Genomic DNA, 6,336 nt, shown 5'->3' on the forward strand with positions numbered 1-6,336 from the left:
TTGAGTCCCGTTTTTTGTTTTGGGGTTTTGTTGTTCTCCCGCCCTGGCGAGGGGTTGGGCTAGAAGATCTACTAGGTCCCTTCCGACCCTAAATCTATGAAACTATGAAACTATAAATGCTGAGATGGTGGGATGGATGGAGCATCCCACGGGAGCTCAGGGGCGTCTCCAGTGTGCTCGGCAGTGGACCTGGAAGTGAACAAGAAGCATTTCTGGTCCACACCTGGGTCTGCTGTGCAGCGTGCAGGGACCACCCCCCCCCTCGGCAGCTCAGTGACTGATGCCTCCTGGGTCTGGGGGGGCTCTCAGGGTCTCCCCATGGCTGATCACCAAGCTGGGGGTGCGGAGGGGGCGGCCTGCCACTGAGCATGTGGAGGGGCCCCTGCAGCTCCTGTGGGATGCTCCATCCACCCCACCATCTCAGCGTTCATGAGACCTTGAGGTATGTAGAAAAAACATATAAAGCTGTGTCTATGACTGAATTGCTGATTTTCTGAATCAGAATTGAATCTTCAGATTTGGATTCAGCCAAATTAAATCTGGATAGTGATCCAAATCAGCGAATTGAATCACTGTCCTCTGAATCAAGCTGAATCTGCATCAAATACGGCCTGCTTTGAACACCCCTAGAATTTAACTGTGTTAGTCTGAAGTTAGTCAGAAGGCAGGATATATACATGCCTTTACAGACTTACTGAATAAAATATATAGAGAGAGAGCACAAGCTTGCATGGGCTGTGAGCACTGGCACTCTCTCTCTCTCCCCACCCCTCTCCCCTGCCACACTTATTTTTTGTATTCTAATTTCTCTCTTCCTGCTACCAAGGATCAGTGACACAACTCTCTGTGGGCTGTTATACCATCAGCATCATTTAAAGCCCCTCATGCTGCTCTAGTTTATACTAGGCACAACTACATGAGATGCCTTAATGTGCAGTGGACTGTTCTACTGTGTAATAGTGTGCCATGGCAAAAACCATGCTTATGTGCAGTAGAATTAGTCTACTGTACATTAAATCTCACAAAAAAAATCATCTTTGCTACTGCACATTAGTGTGAGCTAGTGCACCGTTTTCTAGTGCCTCATTAGAGGTACTAAACTTAATGTGCAATAGCAAAGGTGCATTAATAAATGTATAGACACACCAACTTGGAGCTGAAGTAATTCACAGTGGACTGGGGATATACAGCTATCTTTTCCCACAAGTTCTGCAGCTAGGAGAGAGTAATCAGGACTCAGGAGCTTCTTTAAATTCCTTTTTTAAATGTGTTTAAACATAGATATAGAAAGACAGACATGAATTCTTGCATGTGAGTCGGCTCAAGTTTAGCCAGTTCACTGCATGCAGTTTTTTTTATTATTTTAAGCTAATCAATTCCTTAATTAATGTCACAGGTGCTCAGTGATGGGGTCATGAAAATACCTATAAAGAATTGAAAATCTATTCTAGTTTTCACTTGAATACCTTTGGCATACTTTCAACAACTGACACTTCTTTAATATTTAATTGTGTAGACTCTTCCCACACAAGTCTACATAGATAAATAGACTAATCTGTAATATAATTTCTCATTTTCTGGATACATTCACAAGCCTACTGAAGTCATAGAACTGATAAGGCTGGAAGTTCTATATAATTCTAGACAAATGCCTATTCAGCTTCTTCTTGGAAACCCCCCAATGAAAGAGACTCCACAATATGGGTGGGCAGCTTGTTCCACTGCCTGATTATTTGGACAGTAAGGAAGTCTCTTTTTCAGATCTAGCATAATTTTTCTTTCAACCAATAGCTTCATGCCATACTATTTTCAGCAAGGAAGAAAAGATACTTTCCCTCTCCTTTATGGCAGGCTTTAAATACTTGAAAGCAGTTATACTAATCATGAAATACTAATAAACATACCTACTTTTTCAGTCAACCTTTCCTTGTACAGTTTGCATTAAGACCCTGTATCATCTTTGTTACTCACGTCTCTCTCTCTCTCCAGTTTCTCCATATCATTTTTAAATTGTGAAACTCAGAACTTTGCATTTGACTCCAGCAGAGGCCTACGTAGTCAACAGAAAGACTCTTGTTGATTTCAGTTGTCCTTGGATCAGATTGTTTTAAGCTAAAATTATTTAAATATTCATGAGTAATGACCAGTCCTGCTAATTTTTTATTTTAAATTGGTGTTTATTTTAATATGAAGTTGGTGAGGATTCTCTGAAATTACCAAGATACCACAAGTGTCATGTGACCAAGGGAAATAAAATTGGCTTTCAGTTTTAAGAAAACAGTTTTTACATTCTCCAGAATCCAAGCTTATTGGACATCCCCTGCCTGTGCAGTAAAGCAAAAAGCCTTTCCAGGGAAAAAAAATGTGAAGGAATAGTGTAAAAGGTTAGGTAGACTGAAGTGAGATGAACTTGTTTCTAGGTATTTCAGTTCTGAGGATGGTGCATAGTTTTCCATGGTAAACTCTTGCAAATATGTATAGAATATATAGTAACTATTGGTTCTCATAATTAGAGTTATAACACAGAAAGGATCACTGACTTAGAGAGGATCCTTTACCTGCCACAGGCTAAAACTTTTGATTCCTGAATACATTACTTTTTTTATGTAATTTCTAACTCAAAAGTGGGTGTTGGAATGTTGGTGCCCATAGTCAGTAGTTTGATAATAGAATATAGAAGATTCATAAATGAATTGCTTCTATTTCTTTGTCCTTCTCCTCCTGCTTTAGGAGGCACTAAGATAAGGACTGGGGGAATATCTGCATTGATGCTTAAAAAGACTAAACAATGGTTAGACAACTCTTGTGTGAGGACCATTGTGTATCATGACTGATCAGTATTTCCCTCATTGTTTTCCTGTGCACCTTTGTCATATATATATTCATTTACTGCCTTTACAATGAACTCAACAATGTATCTGTTATATTATTTTCCCCTGACTCATGCATACTGCTTCTAATTTCTAAGGAATTGCACTAGAGAAAGGAGATAAGACAACTGTAGTAACTCCCACTGACATACTCTAGTGTGTTATCCTAGAGGGATTAAGAATATGACCCTTGAGCTTTATTTCTGAGCATATTAATATTTAAAATTAATTTTCTAGCACAGGAATACCACTGACTTCAGAGATGCCCTGATTCTCACACCTGAACATCCAGCCCACCATTTATAATTTTTTCTCTAAATGAATGAAGACACCAATATTCACTTGTTACAGTGAGATTTTGATGCATGTCATGAGGCAGCTGTGTCAATTACATGCATCACAAATAGGGAAAATATAAGTAGGATCAGCAAGTTTATTCTGCTGTTCTGATGTCTGCGAATACTTGTTATAGCACAGTGATTCTCAGTTGAAGTACCACAGCACTGTGGGATGCCGCCAGACCCCTTAAAGGGTGTCTGTGGTGGTGGAAGCCACTCTTGAGGACCAGAAGCACCGGGGACAGACCTTGATGCTGCAGGAGATAGACCCAGGGACTTGAGACCCACTTAAAGCTTACCCATGAGGCAGGCCAGGTTGATGAGTAAGTCATGAGAGCTGGTGCTGCACCAGCTTTTCAAGCGCCTGTTAATCAAGCTTGGCAGCACCTGGCTGATGATCTGACCTGCAACCACTGCTGCGAGGGATTTAAAATCCCCGGCAGAAGCTGAGTGCAAGGGGAGAGGCAGGAGATGAGACCCTGAGCTCACCGGGGTGCAACCCAGCTGAGCAGAACCCCCACACAACTCTGCCCTGCTGAGAGTAGGCAAGGGCAGTATCTGGGAGCCAGGCAGGGCTCTTCGACCCCAGGCTCCACAGGAACAGGCTTGGAGTCAGTCACCACCCCTAGGACACAGGCCAAGTTTACTCAACCCCAAGCCTGCAGAGGGTGCCATATGCACAAGCCTGATGCTGGGGCCAAGCAAGGACAAGGACCAGGAGTAAAAGGCAGGCTGTGACCACAAGCCTGCACTTGAGGAGACACCGAGGAGGCTGGGGTCCACCAGCTGGATAAAAGAAGCTAGGACCACAGGCTGGGACAGTGGCATGACAATTCCAATGGTTGGTGAGTGGATGGTGTTTAGGGGAGGTGGAGCCCCAGGACCAACCATGACGAGGCAGTGAGTACCCCTGTCTCCAGGCCCGGGGCAGGAACACCACTGAACACCTCCTTTTCAGTTAAATTTCCATCAAGTCATGGCAGGAGAGTTGGGGGGTGAATCCCAGGAAGCAGGGAGATACAGAATCTGCTGAGGTCATGACCATGTCCCAAGGGGGTGAGAAGATAAGCAGATAAATGCAGACTCAGGCTTGTCCCCACCTGGCCAATGTCCCAATCCTACTGCCTAACCCCTTTGCAAGGAGGTAAGCATGATAAAATAAAAAATTGTTTTTGAAATTGAGTGCAACTCAACTTGTAAAAGGTACAGAGGCATTCCTTGAGGGATGCCTCAAGTCCAAACAGGTTAAGAACCACTGTTATAGGATAAGTGCTAATTTGTAAAATGATACATTTTTAGGAATATATTCTGAGATTTAGGATTTTGCATTCTTCCCACTATGTCTTGTGCTCCCATTGCCCCTATCCCCCACCATTTTTATTTATTTTCTTCTCATGTGAGAGTAGTCTTTCAGAGCACAAAGTTTTGTAAGAGGGTTATATTGAGATCCAGAAGATTTATGAGTATTTTGCAACTGATGGGATGTGATATGAAAAAGCTATATGCTCCATTCAGACAGAAAGAGATGCTATCAAAAGAAGTGCTCTGCCAGTTAGCATGTGTAATAAATGAAATAATGAAAAAGCTATATAGTACATAATATTTCCTATCTCTTTGCCTCAGACTTTTTGGAAAAAAAGAGTTTGTGCTGTTTATTCTTCTCAAATCAATAAACATTGCATGGATTCTAATTACAAATATTTATGTTGCAACCCTGAAGTCCAGTCATGTTTTCATCAGAGTTTAATGGAAGAACCCCTGTCAACTTCAAGAGAAATTGTATCTAAATGTAGGTAGCAGTGTGGGCATTGTATTGATGAGCTTCTTTTAAAACAGGGGAAGAAGGAAAGAACAGTAGTGTTTTAAGAACAGGTATTGACACCAGAGTCTAAAATACTCTCACATAAAGAAATATTGTTTCTGAAAAGCTATAATAAAGTCACAGTTAGGGTCTAAATATTTATGAGAAAAGTACACATAATTTCAAGATGGTTGTAAGAAATGTTCAGTCTGAGTAAGCAGGTATCTTAGCCTTGTTGTTAAGCCAGCATTATATATATGATAAACTGGAATGGTTTTGATCTAAGAAAACTGTTTCAATAGCAAGAGGTATCACAACAGAATTACTATATTAGGTGAATGAATCTTGTCAGAAAATGCCTGCTCGTCCAACACAGCCACTGTGTTATGTTTCATTACAAAACCTGGCTTCTTTGGTTCTGGGTTTTTTTCTCTCCTAACATGATACAAGGAAGTGAGATCAGGCTGAAAAAGCCTTTGAAGAATAATGGAAAATAAAATACTGCATTTCCTTATTCAACTTTTATATCTTCTCTGTGATTAAACAATTTATAGTATAGAAGAGTTCTAGTCCAGAGTGCAAATGAATAATATGCCATATTTGTTTCCCCCTTAAACTAGCTTTTGTTACGGACAGAACTTCAGTAAAGCACCTGGGAATTTCTGTTTTTTGGCAAATGTTCCATAATTGTGTTTCTTAGAGACATAACTCAAAAAATAATATAACTATTATGTGGAAATCTGGTTTTAGACAAAAAATATCTTATCAAGCTGAGTACGCTGGTCTTTATCCCAAGATGACTTTCTAGAATCCAAAAGAAGCACCCAAAATTGAGCTTTTAAGAGAAGCGATTACATAATTTTTATAGTATAAAAACTAGATAGATGGCCCTTTACAATGAACAAAAAACAATTAGGGAAGCAAAAGTGCAGTAGCAATGTCTTAACATTGTAATAAAATGATTTATCAGAATCACGTATTTCTTGCATTATAGCTATCCACAGACCTTTTTTGCCCCCTGCAATAATTATGACCTTTTAATGTTAACTTTAATGTTATTTTTTAATCATTCTATAATTTTTTAATTACTGGTTTTGGGAAGGGCTGAAAGGAATATTTTAGGCACAGGAAATTGAGATAGGAGTCCTGCTTTCTGTAACTCTAGTGGCACTTACTTTGTATTCCTTGGTAAATCACTCAGGAATCAAACCAACTCATATTCAAGTAACCAGAAACATTCCCATTTATTTCATTTGGGAGTTGGATTGGATACTTGAGGACTAAAGGAGCTATGCCAGTTTACAGCAGCTGAAGATCTTGTTCTAAT

This window comes from Gavialis gangeticus, unplaced genomic scaffold, assembly GCF_001723915.1.
Source record: "Gavialis gangeticus isolate Ggan-Ray unplaced genomic scaffold, GavGan_comp1, whole genome shotgun sequence".
Lineage (NCBI taxonomy): Eukaryota > Metazoa > Chordata > Crocodylia > Gavialidae > Gavialis > Gavialis gangeticus.